The sequence below is a fragment of the Apium graveolens genome, chromosome 3, assembly GCF_009905375.1.
Source record: "Apium graveolens cultivar Ventura chromosome 3, ASM990537v1, whole genome shotgun sequence".
NCBI lineage: Eukaryota > Viridiplantae > Streptophyta > Magnoliopsida > Apiales > Apiaceae > Apium > Apium graveolens.
Genome location: NC_133649.1, coordinates 164593616 through 164613823, shown reverse-complemented (window position 1 = coordinate 164613823; position 20208 = coordinate 164593616). Strand labels below are relative to the sequence as shown.

The window sequence follows — 20208 nt, the reverse complement described above, 5'->3', positions numbered from 1 at the left end:
ATTTTTAAAGTATTTAAATATGTAATTGTGGAAGTGTTAAATAAATAAAGTATTTGTATAGTTTTTTGTCAGCTCGATGTTGTTTTATTATTATTTATGTGTGATTTATGGTGTACAAGGTGGTTCGTGTAGTTAATTATTGAGTATATGGAATTATTTGCACTTTTAAAAGTGAATTTAGTGCAAATTTATTTGCATAAATATTTGGAATTCCTATAAAATTGTTTTTGTGATTTTACAATTACAATATTTATTTTTGGATTTTATAAAATTTAGAAATTAATATTTCATTAATTATTAAACCCTGTGTGATTTTCTGACTATATTTACTTGTAAAATCTGTATTTAATTCCAGAATTCTTAAAAAATTATGAAACTCATATTTATTTAAGTTTGGAATATTTTGAGAATTTTAAAATTAGTTTAGAAATTTTCGGAGTTAGTTTCACCCGCGCGTCGATTCGTTTATTTGTTAAAAACGGGTATCAGTGGCATTTCAGAAATTTTGTTAAAATTATAAAAAATTGTGGTTTCATTTACTTCAGAATATTTCTAGCATTTTAAGACTATTTTTGTGATTTTCAAAATTTGTTTTAAGTGTAGCTCGGGTCATTTATCGTAAAATGCGGATATATTTCGCGATTTAAAAACACTCTATAAATTATTGAATTCATGTTTTATTATTTTAAAAATATTTAGAGAATTTTTAAGAATATTTCAATTTTAAATCGATCAATAATAACTCGTAAAACTACTCATCAGAAGGACAAAATAGTTAGTAACCGGGCTTATAGTCAAGAAAAACGAGACACGTGTCCTAATAATTGGACACGCGGCTCGTGTTTGGCAACAGAGATGGGGGGTTAGTCTTATTTCTGGGATAAACATCGAATTATTTCATCTCTCTACTCTCCTATCTCGGTCTCTCTCCTATGTTCTTTCTTCCTCTCCTCTGTCTCGAATTCCCCTGTTGTTTTCATGCGGTTCCGCCGCTGGCATTGCTTCATCACTTCTCTGTTCCGGCCACTTGTTGATTCCCGATTCCGGTAATTGCTGACGTGGTCTCGACTGTCCCTGCATATATATACATACACGTATGCGTATATGTATGTGTGTATTGCAGTCGAGAGCTGTGGTTTGTTCCTGGTGTTTGTCCTTTCCGGTCTGGTTCCTTCTTTTTCCGATTTGCTATTTTCCGGTTTGGTTCCCGGCGGCCATTGTGCTTCCGGTTGTTACTGTGGTGTTGGCACGTGATACGCGCGTGTGGTCTTGCGTGATTTAGGATTTTAACTATTTAATTTTATTTTCTGCAGGACTAATTATGATTAATATTCATGATATTAATATTTCATGCGGGAAATATCTTTGATTAATCGGTAGAATTTATTTGGGACACCCGAATTTTCAGGTACCAATAAATTTTGCCGCTGTTGACGATGACTTTTAACGAGTCAACAGTGGACCGTGATGATTATATTCTGAGTCCTAACTTAATAAATAAATTAATTCGTGAAATTATCTTTGAAACGAGAATTTGATTTTACATTAAGTCGAGTACGTAATTTAGTTGACGAGTTGTGATTGGATTGATTGTTAGGTTGAACTGATGATTGGAATTGTAGTTGTCATGAATTGGATTGCCGTTATTGAATTGACGTCGATGGATGTTTCGACGGGTAGTCCGATAAACAAAGGGGACGTTGTCCAATTTCCGGAAAATCGAACTACGGAAATACAGGAGCGTATCCGAGGATTATCGGGACGTCGAGCGAGTATAAGTAAATACCTATACGTATGTTTTATACAGAAGCTGATTGTATGTTGTGTTGTATGTTTTATCCAAAACACAGTTACCCTAATTTCGTAAAATGACGAGTATACATATTTTCTGAAAACGAACACTGGATCGATTTCAAGAATGTGAACTCTAATTGTTGTCTGTGTTACTAATTTGAATAATTACGAGTCAGGTTTGAATATCGTTGCATAAGAATTAGTATAGAGGATATGTCAAGCATACCTAGACGTCTAACGTAGGGTATTTCGACCCTGTAGGTTATAGTCAGGAACACTGAAGGTAGATGATGGACTAAAGATAACCTAGCAATCAGTCGACAAGCTCAGTAGAGTTTCAACAGAAAGACCTGAGTGTCGAAGTCGAATCGAATTGAATCTAATGGTTGGACATTAGAGCCTGAGCAGAGTAGTCGGCTCAGAGTTGATCAGTAATAGTTGTAAAGCCTTATAAGGCAAGTATTTCTGAACTTTTCTTCAAGATATATATTACGCATGTTTTTGAACTGTTTTATAACATGTCTCTATTATTCAAATTAACTCCTGTTTTATTTTTGAAGTGCTTTAAACCATTTAACCTTGAACCTTGATTTTCTTGATCTTGAGCCATAAGCCTTATTCTTTGTAATCCGTCCTTTGTTGATCCTTGGACACCAAACCATACAAATATAATACTACTCCCCAAAGGTATAACTACCAAACACCAAACACTACAAGAGAATGATTTGAAAACACAGAAACTTTTATACTCCAATCATTCTTAATAACATCAAAGAACCATATCCTGAAAAATCATTACTAGTCTGATACCTGACCCTTGTACAAACTGAAAACCGTTTCTTATACATACCCTGAAATACCCTTGAGATATCCATGAGTTTCCTTACGTTTTTATTCAAGTGTTTAACCATCGTTGATTATGATCCTATTTTATCGAATTATATTGTTTATCATATTGAACTGCTTTAGGATTGGATAGTTTTTATATATGTGGACCAGATTCGTGGTCAGACCATACCAATGGTCAAGTTAGGCCAATATGTGCCTTGGATCCAGAAATTAGAGCAGTGCTGTGTGCTTGCTCGGGGTTAGTGCGTGACTGATCAGCAGCCTAACCTTGGTTTTTAAAACTTAAAATGAATATCCATTCTAATGATTAGTTAAAAAGAAACTTGATTCCTTTGAATCATCTCATTTGATCATTGTTTAACCTCAGTTATCGTTATCATGACTTGCTGAGCTAGTTAGCTCACTCTTGCGAATCTTTTTATCTATGTTACAGTTGAAAAGGATATGGATGATAGTGAAGTTCCTCAGTCCAAAGTGCGGGCTAAGGTTCCAGTTGAGTTGAATCGAGCTAGACGAAGCTTCATGGGGTAGAAAGATATTCAAATTGTAAGAATACTTTTATTATTAGTTGTAAGTTAAATTAAAGGGAAATTTAGTACGTTGTAATAAAAGTTAAGGTTGTGGCTTGTTTTCATACTTTAACCTGTTGCGATCCGTGGTTTTGTGAAGCAGGGTCATTATAAATAATATCTCTTTTACAGAGTTATATATTGTGTATGTGTTGTGGACCCCAAACTTCTGACCCGGGTTTGAAGGGCGCCACAATAAGAGCTTGAAGTATATATTTACCCAAAAATAACTCAACATGAGACAACAGAGATGGTTGGAGCTAATCAAGGATTATGACTGTTCGATACATTACCATCCAGGGAAGGCGAATGTAGTAGTCGATGCTTTCAGTATAAAGGAAAGAATGAATATGATCATGTTGCCAAGGGAGTTGGCTAAAGAGATTGAAAGATTCGACTTAGAACTTTGTGCTCACGGAAGGTTATAAGAGATTTTTTCATGCTATGACCTTTCAGCCAGAACTAATAGAGAAGATAAGGAAATGTCAAGAAGAATTGATAGGTCAAGAGAATAACCAACTGACAGGAGATAAAATATATACGCAAAGAGACGAACAAGGTATATTAAGATTTTCATCAAGAATTTGGATTCCTCAAGTAATTGAACTGAAAAATGAGATACTGCAAGAAGTCCACAACTCGAGACTTTCAATCCATCCGGGAAGCACTAAAATGTACGAAGATTTGAGAAAGAAGTTTTGGTGGCCAAACATGAAAAGAGAAATTACAGAATGGGTCGAAAAATGCTGTGCATGTTAACGTGTAAAAGCGAAACACCAAAGACCAAGCGGTTTGATCCAACCATTAAAGATTCCATAACGGAAGTGGGAAAATATTGCCATGGATTTTATAGTGGGTTTACCTTGAACAAAATCCATACATGACGCCATATGGGTTATAGTTGATCGCCTTACAAAATTGGTGTTACCAATTAACGAGAGGACTTCATTAGATAGGTTGGTTCACATATATGTGCGCGAGATCGTGTTACGTCACAGCGTACCTATATCGATAGTTTTAGACCGAGGTCCGCGATTCAACTCAAGATTTTGGAGACAATTCCAAGAAAGTCTTGGCACCAAGTTGAACATGAGCACGACATATTATCCGCAAACGGACAGTCAAAGCCAGCGGACTATACAAACAATTGAAGACATCTTACGAAGTTGCGCTATCAATTTTTTGGGAAGTTGGGACGATCATTTACCATTGGTGGAATTCTCCTACAACAACAGCCATCACTCTAGTATTGGCATGCCGCTATACGAAGCCTTATATGGAAGAAAATGCAGATCACCAACAAGTTGGGATGAAGTCGGAGAAGGAAAGATTCTAGGTCCCGAATTGGTCCAACAAATAAAATAGACAGTCAAACTGATCTAGAAAAGATTGCTTGATGCTTAGGATAGGAAACGAAAGTATGATAAGTGGATTTTATATCTACTTGGAACGCTTCATTTTAGGCTTAATTTGGTGTTTTGGACTCAAGTTGTTGGTATTTTTGATGTGTTTTTGTGTTTGTGCATTTCAGGCATCAGTTAAATGAAGAAATAAGCTTTTTAAAGATATATGTTGAAAAGAATCAGAATTGTAAGCCTAGGCCATTCTCAAGTTATAGAGAATCTTGTTAGCTTCATGTGGGCAGTTGAGTCGTCTAATTCTGACGAGTAGAACTCAAGATACGGCCAAAAAAAGAAATGTCAGAATATTCCCAAAAGGTCGGCGTGGCCGCGCCAGAACCAGCGCACTCGCGCCGCTGAAATCACTATTCTAGCACGGCTGTGCCCGAAAACAGCGCACCCGTACCCTGTTTCTGCCCCAGATACTTGATTTTAGTCGAAATTAAAGATTTTGAGAGTCCTGGTCATCCTGGAGCCAATATATACCAATAAAAAACGTTTTTAACAACAAGGAGGCCTGGGAGAGCAATAAGAAGACCTAGAGAGCACAAGAAGGCTACAAAGAAGGCGTTTTTTTTTAATTTAGGCGATACTTGGATGCTTGTTTTTGATTTGTCTTTGAACCCTAGTACTCTTATATTGTTTATTATCATGCTATCATTGGAACCCATGGTGATGATGAGTTCGATTATGAACTAATCATTATAGTGGGGTTCTAGCGGATTTATTTATGGATTTCTTTAGTTAAATTATTTCGATACCTTAGTGTGTGGTGATTGTATGATAACCTAGTATTGGTTGTGCTTATTCGTCTTATGTGCGTAGCTAACATATAAGATAGCTTGTTAATCTCTATTGAAGCGACAGTGAATATAGAGGTTTAGAACTTGCCATGCTAGCATAGGTTCATGTGTTATTGTTATGCATGATTCATAGGTAATTTTAACCATCTTACTTGCCCTATGTAATCACGATAGATAACTTGCACATGAAACCGTTATGTTTTCAATTCTTATAGACATATAAGGACTAAGCATAATTGGTGTTTATTCAACTTCTATATCTTTTGTGGATGCTTGGTAGTAGGGTATTCGTACAACGAAATTTGGCATTTACTAGTTTCGTGTTATCTGATTAGTGTCATCACCATTACATGCTATGGTTAAGAACAAAAAGGCTATTGAATGAAGTATTCAATGAAGTTAGGATACAATGTTTTTCATAGATATTAATTCAACCATTCTTGTTCTCTTAGTTATAATTGTTAGTTTAAATCTTAGTTATAAACAATATCAACTTGTTATTTGTCTTAGCATTAGATAATAACCATATCATTGTTGCATAGGTGCATATTCCTAAATTAAACAAAGAGTCTCTGTGGGAACGAATTTGATCTAAACATATACTACTTACGAACTTGTATACTTGCGTGTATTATTAGCGCGTGTTAACGTCCTAACAAGGTTTTGGCGCCGCTGCCGGGGACTCGGTTTTGTTAATTGTTTAGTTTATTTACTTGTCATCCGTGATCGTTAAAGTTCAGTGACTCAGAAATTTTACTTACACGGGTACTTTTTTTGTTTCAGGTACTCTAGAGAGCGTGTATACGAACGTATTCTCAATCTCGTGTCTTTGTTGAGGAAAAAGTTGAAGAAGAAGTTTTTATTGCAATGGGAGAACCAGCAGTGAATCTGAAGGCTTTAATGGATTATTCTCAACCGAAGATCAATGACATTCAGTCTAGCATTGTCAGACCAGCCATCTCGGATAATACTTTTGAAATCAAGTCTAGCACAATTCAATCCAGTTTGGGGGTTCTCCAATGGAAGATCCCAATATGCACATTAGGGATTCCATTGAGATCTGCGACACCTTCAAGTTCAACGGTGATTCTGAAGATGCTGTGAAGCTGAGAGTATTCCCATTCTCTCTGAGGGACAAGGCTAAGAGCTGGTTACACTCTCTACCAGCTGGTTTGATTACTACTTGGGAAGATCTTGTTGAAATTTTTTTTACTAAATTCTTCCCTATGGCAAAGACAGCTGCAATCAGGAATGCTCTTACTCAATTTGCGCAGCAATCTGGAGAATCTTTATATGAAGCTTGGGAGCACTATAAGGAGATACTTAGGAAGTGTCCTCATCATGGAATGCCTGATTGGATGATCATCAATTGTTTTTATAATGGTTTGGGAGCACAGTCCAGACCCATGCTCGATGCAGCATCAGGTGGATCCTTATAGGCTAAGAGTTATGATAAAGCTTATGATCTAATTGAACTGATGGCGGCTAATGAATATCAATATCCAACCCAGAGATTGCCACAGAGCAAGGTAGCAGGAATTCTTGAAGTGGATATAGCTACGGCTATCACTGCTCAACTAAAGGCGTTGTCTATGAAGATCGATTCGCTGGCTAACTATGGAGTTCATCACAAGACGAGTGTTTGTGAGCTTTGTGCAGGTTCACATGCGACGGAGCAATGCACTATATCTAGTGAATCAGCTCAGTTTATGAGCAACTTTCAGAGATCGCAGTAACCAGTTCCAAACACTTATCATCTTGACAATTGCAATCATCTTAACTTCAGCTGGAGCAACAATCAGAATGCGGTACAACAGCCTTATCAGCAGTTTGGATCCAATCAATTCAATCCTCCTGGTTTTCAGCAACAGTAACTACAACTTCAACACTACCCGCATGGAAGTGTCCGTCAATCTGCTAATGAAAAATCTGAATTGGAGGAGTTGAGGCTTATTTGCAAAAACCAGGCTCTTATATGCAAAAGCCAGGCTGTGTCTATTAAGACTCTGGAGAATCAAATTGGGCTGATTTCCAATGTTGTGTTGAATCGACAACCTGGTACACTCCCTAGTGATACAGAAGCCAATCCAGGGAAGAGGGAAGTCGAAGAACAGGTTAATGCAATCACATTGAGGTCTGGAAAGGTTCCGAGCCCTTAAGTTCAGCAAGATGAAGATTTTAAAAATACTGTCCAGAATGCAGGTGCATCTGCATCCTTACCAATTCCAGAAAATGAGATTGTAGCTGAGACAGTGGTGCTGAAGGATGCTAAGGTGGAAACAAGGAAGAAAGTTATTGTCAACACTCCTCCTGAGGGTAATACAAGGGAAAAACAGTTCTATCCTCCACGTCCTTATCCTAAAAGGTTGCAAAAATAGAAGTTGGATAAGCAATTTGCTAAGTTTTTGGAAGTTTTCAAGAAACTTCACATCAACATACCTTTCGCTGATGCTCTTGAATAGATGCCTAGCTATGCAAAGTTTATGAAAGGTATTCTCCCTCAGAAATTGAAGCTCGATGACTTAGAGACCGTTGCTCTAACGGAGGAATGCAGTGTTGTACTGCAACAGAAGTTACCTCCGAAGCTTAAAGATCCTGGAGGGTTTACTATTCCTTGCACCATCGAAAACTTGACGTTCGACAAGTGTTTATGTGATTAGGGAGCTAGCATCAATCTAATGCCCTTTTCTATCTTCAAGAAGCTTGGTCTACCTGATCCGAAGCTGACTTATATGTCCTTGCAGTTGGCCGATTGTTCTATTACATATCCACGAGGCATTGTGGAGGATGTGTTGGTCAAGGTGGAAAAACTTATCTTTCCTGCTAACTTTGTAATTCTTGACTTTGAGGAGGATAAGAAGATTCCCATTATCTTGAGGACACCATTCATAGGTACTGGCCGAACTATGATCGATGTGCAAAAAGGAGAGCTTACAATGAAGGTTCATGATCAGAAGGTCACTTTTAATGTGTTCAATGCAATAAGGTTACCCACAGCTATAGAGAAATGCTTTGAAGTAGAGTGTGTCAATTATGTCATAAATTCGGAGCTTGAGCAATTGCCAAAGTTAGATACCTTGGAGAGATCCTTAACAGGGGAATTTGATAGTAAAGATGAAGAAGGGGCAGTGCAACTGCAGGATTTGAATGTAACTCCATGAAAGAGGAAGTTGGATATGCCATTCAATTCTCTTCGGTTAGCAGAGTTGAAAATTTCTCAAGAGCATCTCAAACCGTCTATTGAAGAAGCTCACACACTTAAGCTCAACCCACTGCTAGATCACTTGAGTTATGCATTCTTAGGTGCACCTCCTGACAATGGGTTGGACTATATCTATGATAATCTCAAGGGTGACCGGCCGATTCCTCCCCTGCCTATAGAGGGTTCTTCTCATGCACCGCAGACAGTTGATATGTTTGGTCTTGGTGATGCGCATTATCAATGGTTGATTCGGCGTATTGAGGCCATGCATGACATCCACCGATGTTTTGCTGAAGATTTGACATACACTCTTGGTACTATTTTTTGAGACACTGGTGTCGAGGTTGATTGGCCACCTGATCCTCCACCCGAAGAGGGTGATCCCCCCGCTAACTAGGTATGCCTGAAATCCTTATTATTACCTTCAATGAGGATATTGAAAATTTTAAGTTTGGGGGTGATAATGTAAAGATTAGTTTGTGTGTGTCCATATAGTTCATATAGATTCATGTTACATATAGTTGTATTTCATTCGTAGTATTGCATGATTATTCATATAGGACATATTTGTTTGTTTTCTTATGTTATTTCATATAGTTGTATTTGCATGCATATTTAGCATGATCCTTAAGATGAACTATGCTATTTGATAAGTTGATGTTGATTTGAGTGTGGTGATAACGAATAGAGGGATGTTTAAGTCTTAAAATAATTGATTTGCATGCCAGAAGAAAAATTTTCACAAAGTCTTATAGGATTGCTTTTAATATAGATCATAATTATGCTTGTTTATTAGTTGAGATTTAATCACTGGTTTATATTTAGAATTTTTGCTATTCTCGTAATGATAAAAGAACACTGAATTTTTAAACTATAGAATAAAAGAACACTGAATTTTTAAACTATAGTTTATCCAAAATTTCATTGCTAGTTATTGTAAGGATAGGCATCAAATGGATAGTAGCTGGCTCCTATTTATATGAGTAGTCTAGGGTTGAATGAGATGGAGCAAAACACACTCATTCAGAAATTATTGAAGAAAAAAAAGAAAAAAGAAAAAAAGAAAAGAAAAAGTATGTGTTTATGTATAATTGATCAAGAGTGAGCTCTTTAATACTCGAGTTATTAAGTTCTTAGGGGACTTTGTGCCTAGTGACCTAAGGCTTTTCATAGTCTGGGATCCGCTAACCTAACACTCGCTATATGGGTATTATTGTATAAGTCTTTTGGGACCTCATTCATTGCACGATCAAATAAGCATATTTGTTATGTGTTCAATAATGGCGTGAATCCTTGTATAACTCTAGTAGGATGAAGGTGTTCTGAGTCATTATGCATTTATTGTCTATTTTTTTTATAAACTTGTGATTGTTTCGATGATAGATAAGTTATGGTTATTGATCTAGTGTCGGGAGTATATCTGTTAAGCATCCACACACGCACATTTCTGGTTTATGAGTTGGTTTGTGAGATTTTCTTCGAGCTCTATTTTGAGTCATTGCATTCTTATAGGCATTGTCTTATTCATTTGGTTATGGTTATTTTAAGGGGATCGATTGCATTATCATTTAGTTGCATTCGCGTAGTTGCATTCATGCATTAGGTTTGTTTTGTAGTTTTGAGTCTGTGTATGCTTGAGGACAAACATCGATTCAAGTTTGGGGGTGTGATAAGTGGATTTTATATCTACTTGGAACACTTTATTTCAGGCTTAAATTGGTGTTTTGGACTCAAGTTGTTGGTATTTTTGATGTATTTTTGTGTTTGTGCATTTCAAGCATCAGCTAAATGAAGAAAGAAGCTTTTTAAATAAATATGCTGAAAAGATATCAGAATTGTAAGCCTAGGCGATTCTCAAGTTGTAGAGAATCTTGTTAGCTTTGTGTGGGCAGTTGAATCGCCTAATTTTGAGGAGTAGAACTCAAGATACGGCGAAAAGAAGAAATATCAGAATTTTTCCAGAATGTCGGTGCGGCCGCGCCAGAATTAGCACGCCCGCACCGCTGAAATCACTATTCCAGCACGGCCACACCCGAAAACCGCGCACCCGCGCCCTATTTCTGCCCCAGAATCCTGATTTTAGTCGAAATTGAAGATTTTGAGAGTCTTGGTCATCCTGGAGCCTATGTATACCAATAAAAAGACGTATTTAACAACAAGGAGGCCTGAGAGAGCAATAAGAAGACCTAGAGAGCACGAGAAGGCTACAGAGAAGAATACTTTTATTTTCTTTGATTTAGGCGATACTTGGATGCTTGTTTTCGATTTGTCTTTGAATCCTAGTACTCTTATATTGTATATTATCATGCTTTCATTGGAACCCATGGTGATGATGAGTTCGATTATGAACTATTCATTATCGTGGGGTTCTAGAGGATTTATTTATGGATTTCTTTAGTTAAATTGTTTCGATACCTTAGTATGTGGTGATTGTATGATAACCTAGTATTGGTTGTGCTTATTCGTCTTATGTGCGTAGCTAACATATAAGATAGCATGTTAATCTCTATTGAAACGACAGTGAATATAGAGGTTTAGAACTTGCCATGCTAGCATAGGTTCATGTGTTATTGTTACGCATGATTCGTAGGTATTTTAACCATCGTACTTACCCTATCTAATCATGATAGATAACCTGCGCATTAAACCGTTATGTTTTGAATTCTTATAGATATACAATGACTAAGCATAATTGGTGTCTATTCAACTTCTATCTCTTTTATGGATGCTTGGTAGTAGGGTATTCTTACAACAAAAGTTGGCGTTTACTAGTTTCGTGTTATCTGATTAGTGTCATCACCATTACATGTTAAGGTTAAGAACAAAAAGGCTATTAAATGAAGTATTTAATAAAGTTAGGATCCCATGTTTGTCGTATATATTAATTCAACCATTCTTGTTCTCTTAGTTTTAATTGTTAGTTTAATTCTTAGTTATAAACAATCTGAACTTGTTATTTGTCTTAGCATTGGATAATAACCATATCATTGCTGTATAGGTGCATATTCTTAAATTAACCAAAGAGTCTCTGTGGGAACGAATTTGATCTAAATCTTATACTACTTGTGAACGCGTATACTTACGTGTATTATTAGCGCGTGTTAAAGTCCTAACAAAGTACGCAAACCCTGCTCTGAAGGATCTAATTTCGATGTAGGCGAAGCTGTATTGTTAAAAGTGTCACCATGGAAAGGGTTGACTTGGTTTGGGAAGAAAGGGAAACTAGCACCTCGATATATAGGTCCTTTTGGAATTCTGAATCAAGTAAAAAAAGTGGCTTAGGAATTAGCTCTGCCGCCTCAGTATTAGCATGTTCATCATGAATTCCATGTGTCTTTGCTTAAAAAGTATAATCCGGATGTCAATCATGTGATAGAGTATGAGCCGATAGAAATTCAGGTAGATTTGTCATATGTGGAGCAACCTGTTAAAATACTCGACTGACAAGAAAAGAGTCTTAGAAATAAGTCATTAAAGTTGGTAATAGTGCTATGGAGGAATCCCAAAGTTGAAGAGTCAACATGGGAACTAGAGTCTGAAATGTGATCCCGGTATCCTCACATGTTCTCTTAGATTCTGAGGACAGAATCCTTTACGGGGGAGATGATGTTACGACCCGTATTCCATTTAATCTTTAATTGAGTATTTTATAATTGTAATGAAGCCATTTATAAAATTATATGGATATGTGCTTGTGTGATTGTCTTGGTGCATAATAATTGTGTTAAATTATTTAAGAATTTGAAAGTAAGAAATGTATGATTTGCTCTTTTATGTGATTTATAAAGTGTATTTCTAATTTTGAGAAAAATCGTTTTAAAAATATTTTTATCAATAAATTTTAAAAGTGATTTTATAAAATTTCTAAAAATTCTAAGCTATTTTATGATATCACTCTTGTAAAATATGGATTTATATATTTTTATTTATAAAATTTATTCTTGTTATTAATTTGATTATTAATTAGAAAATTACCCCATTACCCATGCATGCATTCAACCCTCAATTCAATGACAAGGGCATAATGGGAATTTCTAACCCCACTCACTAATTCTACACTAGCCAAATTACCTAGATACCCTTGCATGCAAACTTTGTTTTTAAAGGGAGAGGGATAATATGGTAATTGCATAGCCCACTCACTTTTGCATTTGGGTAAAGATAGAATAAAATGATCAAAACTAAACCAACACTCAAACACATCACACTTCACTCCACTCCACTTTTCTCTTTCTCTCTTCTCCCTCCTCCTCCCTCACCCTCTCGGCCGAAGCCCCCCTCCCCCATTCCCTTCCATTTTTCATTCAATCTCCCAACTTCTTTTAGTGTAATTCCACTTCCTATGCTTACTTCACACACTTAATAAAGATTCTGATATTTAAAAGTTGATGATTTATGGTTGCATGTGGTGTTTTTGTTTAAACTCAAAGAGAAACCCTTTGATTCTTGTGAATTCCAGGTTTCTCCATGAGATACATTACTTATGTGCTAGTAATATGTATTTTTGTAATGGAAACTTGATAAAACTCTTTGCATGTTAGTGATCATTCTTGATATAGTTATTTCTAGTCTTGCATGTTAGTTTAAGATGAGATTTTGATGAAAAACCATGATATTTTTGCTATTAAATTCGAAAGCATGCATGTATGGTTAAACTCTTAAATTTTGAATTTGTTTGTGCATAATAGGAGTTGTTACCACGTTATTTTTCTAAAATTTGTTAAGATAAGTTATTATTAATGATTATTATTGTTGGTTAAGTGCTAAAAGTCGAATTTGGTAATGATCTTTCTTGCTTAGTCGAAGTCTTGTTGATGGTTCACTTGAATTATTTTTGGTAAATTATTTGCATGAAGGTGCACTATGGTATGAATGATCTCCACACTTGTTGAGGAATTAGTTGAGGGTATTAATGCAGTAAGGTTTCTTGGTTAAAGGTTAATCTCTTGGTTTTAGAGTGAAAGTTAAGGTGGAAGGGTTATAGTAGGACATTTCGATTTTTCCAGATTTGCGCACTAGTTGTAGGTGAGTTTTGAATGGGCATTTCTTATTCCCCAGTAGGATCGAGCTACAGAGAGTTGGGAATTGATATATATTTGAGTCCAGAAGCAATAGATTTAAGAAAATTTATCATTTCGTGAGGTGCACACAGGAAAACACTAAATATGTCGGAACATGGGACATTTTAGGTTGGGTGTAGTTTTGAGGTCATAAAGTGATGTTATGTGTAGGCCCTCATTAGGCCTTGATAATTACTGATACTAGGAAGTCTAGGGAAGGTTTTCAAGTTGAAATATGTTGGTTTAGAGTTAGAATCAATGGTTAAAAGTGAGTCAAAAACAAGGCAGTTTTTAAGTCACCAAACAGATTTGTGTCAACTTTGAGGGTAGGCCTAAGGAGGCCTAGATTAGACCTTGGTGTCATTCCGAGTGCATAAGTTAGATTTAGTTCTTAAGAGTCCAGTGGGATAGTTTTGGGAGGAAGGACTAGAGAAAAAGAGTGTCAAAGATCCTAAGTCACCCAAGGTGTCTCCAAGAGAGTGCATGTGAGAACACTATGACTTAACACTTAGTTTTGTGAACCCTATGAGCGATGCTTAGGTAAGCCTTAGTGTTTTCAATTAGATAAAGGCCAGTAGGGTGTAAGGTCATAGGTATGGTCAAGAAAAATGAGATTACCAAGTTTAGGCATTTCGGGTTTTGAGACTAGTAAAGTTGCACTACGATAGTCAATTTGTGGAGATTAATTGAGTGAGATCATTTAATACCCAATGTTGCACCAAGTCTAAATAATATATTGCATGTAATTATCTGTGTTTATGTGCTCCAACGTGTTAGAGTGCTATATATATATAGTAATGTGTGTTGACTTGAGGTCTTATGTGAAGTAAGACGCTAAATGTTACGTGGAATCAAATTGTGCATTAGCATTAGGGTCGATTGTTCTTATAAGAGTCTTTTAAAATGAGTTATTTTTATTGTGTAGGATCAAGTGAAGATAGGAAGCTTGCCTTTAAGGTCGAGTAGTGCTCCCGGTTGCTCCTAAGCCAAGTCGAGTTCTAGATAAAGCCTTCTTTTAAGGCAAGTACACCTCCCCTTCATGGCTAATTTTATACAAGTGTTTCTCCCTTGTCAATTCTATTTTTGTGCAAGTACTTTAATATTAAATTGATTTGTTACAAATGTTATACCATGCCTGTGATTATTGCAATTGTTCAGGTTCATTTTTGCACTAATAAAGATCATTCGCTTATCTACGTCTTTCCACAACTTGACTTAGTACCTATAATTGATATACTTTGATTGCTCGTACCATACCAAAATACCTTTGCAAGCTCCAATATTTCAATTTCCTCGATTGATTTGATACTATATCTCTATAACCCTGATACCTTGATATATCAATAATATGACTTCATACTTCTTCATCACCCTTTATTAACATACCCAAACTTTGTAACTAGACATGTGCCATGTACTACACTCAAATTTGAGATCCCTGCCTTTGTTGATTATCGTCATGCCTCTTTTTCAATACTTTCTTCCTTACTTGTTAAACCATTGATACTCATCATTGATGACCCTGCTAGTGAGAATATAACTCATTTCTGATAAGAGTTTCATAACATTAATCCTTGAATTATAATTGAAATTTTATCGTTTAGAATCCTTGTAATTTTTCTCTAGCATCAGTTTTATTAAAGATGATTGCTCTTTAAACAAAAGAACGTTTTCTTGAGATTGGTGGATTGGACTAAGACGCAAGTCCCTTTCACACTTACTATATTTGGCTTAAAAGTTGCCTAGGGATCCCAACTAAAATTTATTAGAACCCAACGAGGTTCAGGATTAGTTCGCGGCTGATCACCGACTGTAATCCGTAGCGTCATAAAATGATTTTTGAGCAATGACTTGGTTAAAAATGTTTTGACTTGAATAATGATACCATCCACCCCAATTTCGAATTATGAATTGCTTTGATATTAATTTATATCTTATGATATACCTTGCTGAGCGTTGGACTGTTCAAACACTGAACCTTTGCGATCTTGGATTTTGTTGTACACGGCCGTTTGTAATGACTTTATATTTATTAGTTGTTATTTGTTAGTTTTGTTTTCGGGCTGTGACAAGTTAGGTGGGTTGAATGGTGGAGATTAAGGAGAATGGATGGTGGATGTTGTAAGTGGCATGGATTGATGACATGGAAAGCAAGATGTATTTCTTTACCACTTGACATATCAAACAAACAAGTTTATGGAGCTTCAAATCTCAGCTGATTTATAAATATAATAATATATCTTCCTTTTTCTTTCAATCATTGTTTAATCACTTAATTAAGCATTAAGCACCAATAATATGACCACCTTGAAAACTCCTAAATAGATACCATAAAAATATGATAAATATCGAAATATTATAAAATGATGTCCTGCAAATTTTGGTTAACTTTAGTCAATGGTAACTAGGTCAAACGTGGTTAACTGTGGGACTAACTGCCTCGATTTTTGTACCCGTACAAAAATTCTTGAAATTTTATGAAATTTTTACCATGCAGAGAAAATACCATTTAAATTAAAATGATTGTGTTATCTTTCTCATCCGAGTAAAATACCATTGGTCTTCAAATTAAATATATGGATCTTTTGACCAAAGTTTTGACTTGAACAAATACTTAAAATAGATTTCCTAATATATAAATATATTTGGATTGTAGGAAATTTATTTGAATATTTTTGAATAATTTTCTCCGAGAAATATTAATTTTATGAAACAAGATAAAATTAATTCAAGTATATATTGAATGGGTTATAAAAATAGATAATAATATTTCAACCATGAATATTAATAAACTTTGAATAAAAACTCTTTTGATAGATGTAGAAATATATTTTGGAGCGAAGAGTAAATATTTTTGATATAGCACGAGACTTCTAAGAGATATTTTTGTAATATTCCTTATTCGAACTTGTTATTTTATTGATGTTGCAACAGAGATCTAAAAAATATCATATCTTGATATTTCTTCTTTGATTATATTCCTTTAGAGATATATTCCATGAAAGATATAATTTTGATATTTCTAAAATAGTAGAATATCTCTTCCAAAATATATATATAGTTGAAAATAATTTTGTTAGTTTGACCATTTAACTTTAATTTGGATCAATTAAATTCATGTCCAAATGGAGAGGATCCACGTGTATTTAAATTTTATGTTTAATCGTATAAATACCAAAATAAATAACATATCGAAGATATCCTTTCAACGAGGTTACATCATCAAATTTAAACTAGCCTTCTCAAAGAAAATGGACAAAGAATCATCCATTCAATCTAATTATTGGAGATACATATGTCAAAATGAAAACTAGAAGAGCTACTCATGAGGAATGTTTGTACAACAGCTTTCAATCTAAGGATGGACACAAGAAAGTGAAAGAAGCTCTTCTGGAATCAAATTGGATTATAGCTAAGCAAGAAGAGCTAAAATAATTTGAAAGGAACATGGTAAGGAAGCTGGTACCTAGATCAAAAGATAGTTCAGTCATTGGATCTAAATAAGTACTCAGAAATAAGGTAGATGAGAATGGAATGGTTAAAATGAACAAAGTTAGTGTGGTTGTTGAAGGCTACTCATAGGAAGAAGAGATTGAATGTGATGGAACTTGTACTCTGGTGACAAATTTAAAAGCAATCAGAATCTTTCTAGCCTATGCAGCTCATGTCATTTTCAAAATCTATCAAATGAATGTATAAAGTATTTTCTAATTGAAGAAATTGAAGAAGAAGCTTATGTACTTCAATTCCATGGTTTTGAAGATTCAAGATTTCCAGAGTATGTGTACTTGCTTCTGAAAGAACTTTATGAATTAGAAAAATCATCTAGAGCCTGGTTGATACTCTATCTCAGTTTCTATTAGAAGGTCATTTCTCTAGAGGTACAGTAGATAAAACTCTCTTCTTTAGAAATATTAATGGCTCTAGTATAATTATACATTTTTTTGTTGATAACACAATATTTGGTTCTACAGGTGAGAAACTTTGTAAAAGCTTTGCCAAGTTAATGTAAAGTAATTATAAAATGAGCATGATAGGTGAACTCACTAATTTTCTTGGTCCACAAGTTAAACAAGTGAGTGATGGAATCTTCCTAAGTCAAACTAAATATATGCATGTTCTTTTAAAGAAGTTTGACTTAGCTGATTGTACATCTGCAAAATGACCCATGCCAACTATTGTCAAACTTGAAATGAATACTAAGGAAAAGGGGCGGACATTTCAAAGTATAGGAACATGGTTGGTTCTTTTTTATATTTAACTACTAGTAGATCAAACATTATGTTTACCACATGTCTCCATGCTAAATCTCAGTCTGATTTCTGAGAATCTCACTTAGTAGATATAAAAAGGTTATTCAGATATCTCACGGGATCACCAAACCTTAGAATCTGGTACCCTAGAGATTCTGGATTTGATCTAACTGGTTTTTTAGATTTAAATTGCAGAATTGACAGGAAAAGTACAACATGGAGGTGTCAACTTTTAGGAGGAAAACCGGTATCTTGGGTTAGCAAGAAGCATAAATTTGTTTCAACCTCTACAACTAAGGATGAATACATTACAGCTGAAAGATGTTGTGCACAACTCTTATGGATATAGAATTAACTTGTTGATTATGGCTTGCAGTTGGAAAGAACTTCAATCTTCTGTGACAACATTAGTGCTATGCAATGACTGAGAATCCAATTTAACACTCAAGAACCAAGCACATTGACATAAAATATCTCTACCTAGCCACTTGAAGAATCTATTCTCACAATACTGGTAAGTGAGCTAGGTATGTTGAATCAATCTTAAGCATGATTAGATTTGTGTTAAAAAGTAGCCAAATTATATATTATGATTTTTTGATGAAAATTAATTTTCTACAAGGTGGTAAAATTTTGCATGCCAAAATTACTCTATAAATTATCATTTTAACAAATGACAGTCATAATATATAAACTGGGTATTTTTGTTGAAGATAATTATATTCATTGATACTTGTTGCTTATTCAAGGGCAAAAAAATAATTCTCTTATTGTGTTAGTTGTTGAACTATTTATGCATAAATTAATAATTTATCTTACTTGTGATCATGTAGCCAAAATATGAGACATGATTTTCTTAAAATTATTTGTTTCTGGTCAAGTTTTAGCAAGTCTAAAATTAACGTATCCTATGATAGTCAGATCTCGTCCTTTTCTTTCTTGATTATTTACGTGGATTACATGCATAGGTTGATTTATTCATTTTATTGGATAAATTAACTTAATGGTACAATTTTTAGAATTTTACATTGCATGTTATCAATAATTCTGCTAACAATGCTTAGACTTCAGAGTCTTCCAGTTTAAAATGTTGATCAGTTTACTCCACCATTCTTTGTGTTATTTAATGCACTCTCCTATTTTCATTAAATATTTAAGGTACTCCTGACCTTAGATATTCACTCATACGTTGTCATGTACTAATAATACATATCCTCTTCATCTCTAACTCTTTGAATTCTAAACTCTCCAAACCAAAGATGACGGTCATTTTTCTTCCCGGCATCAAAAAAGTTATCTTCGAGGGGATGATTTTTGATGGTCCAGAAAATGAAGAGGAGATGCCAGTTGTCCTTGCTCGTATCCAGGTAGCCATCGAGGTCAAAAGGGCCAGGGAGGCTGCTGTTGCTGCTTCTAGTGCCAATCCCCGGAAGGATGACAATGGAGGTGGTATCTAGGGCGGTGCCTCTTCTTTTACCAACATTAGAGTCTAGGTTTCTAAATACCAGGGTTGAGTAGAGTAGGAATATTTATGTCTTCTTTAAAAAGAAAGTTTTATTGTAATAAGTTATTTATAAATAAAACTTTATTAATGATTTATGCTTGAATCTATGTTGATTATTTGCTTTTCATGCTATTATTATAACTGCTCAAGATTATTGAATCTCTTCAGCTTTAAATAACAAGTAAATAGAATTATAAACTTGAGTAACTTAAGAAAATAACCAATGTTAGTCAATGGATTTTGAGTTTTTGGTTCAGGTATTTAGAAATTATCAGATTGCTGAAAAATGGAAAAGTTACAATTATGAACTTAGATTATTCTCAGTAGTCATTCATTAATGGTCATTCAAATCTTGGTAAAAGCTCTCCCTGTTTTTAAAATCTTGTTTGTTGCCAATATCTTATTATAAATTTCAGAAAAACATCTTGTTTATTCTGAAATGGGATAATTTTAATTAATTAAAAATATCCTTACCAATGGATATTTTCCTTGTAGTTAACTTATTCGTTGATAGTCATAATAAGGAACTAGGAATCATCAATGGATAATTTAGCAGTTGAAAGTCTCTTAGTCCTCAACAGATAATTCTACCGTTGATCAAGCATTTTACCTGGTTTTGTATCTCAGCACCTGAAGTGTTAATGACCACTTTCTCTAACTTTCTAATGACACTTGCTAAAATTATGTCAAGTTCAAGCTAAGTGTATGAAATGAACAATCTTGTGGAATATGTTGATCCCAAAGAAAAACACACTGAATCTCTTATAATAATGG

The 20208-nt window shown here is 34.8% G+C and overlaps 1 non-coding gene across 1 annotated transcript; it reads right to left on the bottom strand.

The window, feature by feature from the left end:
• Nucleotides 1-6656: 6656 nt before the first annotated feature.
• LOC141716210 (small nucleolar RNA R71) lies at nt 6657-6763 on the bottom strand. The gene has a single exon (XR_012572927.1). It is a non-coding gene; the product is annotated as a small nucleolar RNA R71 (small nucleolar RNA).
• Between the last annotated feature and the right edge of the window lie 13445 nt (nt 6764-20208).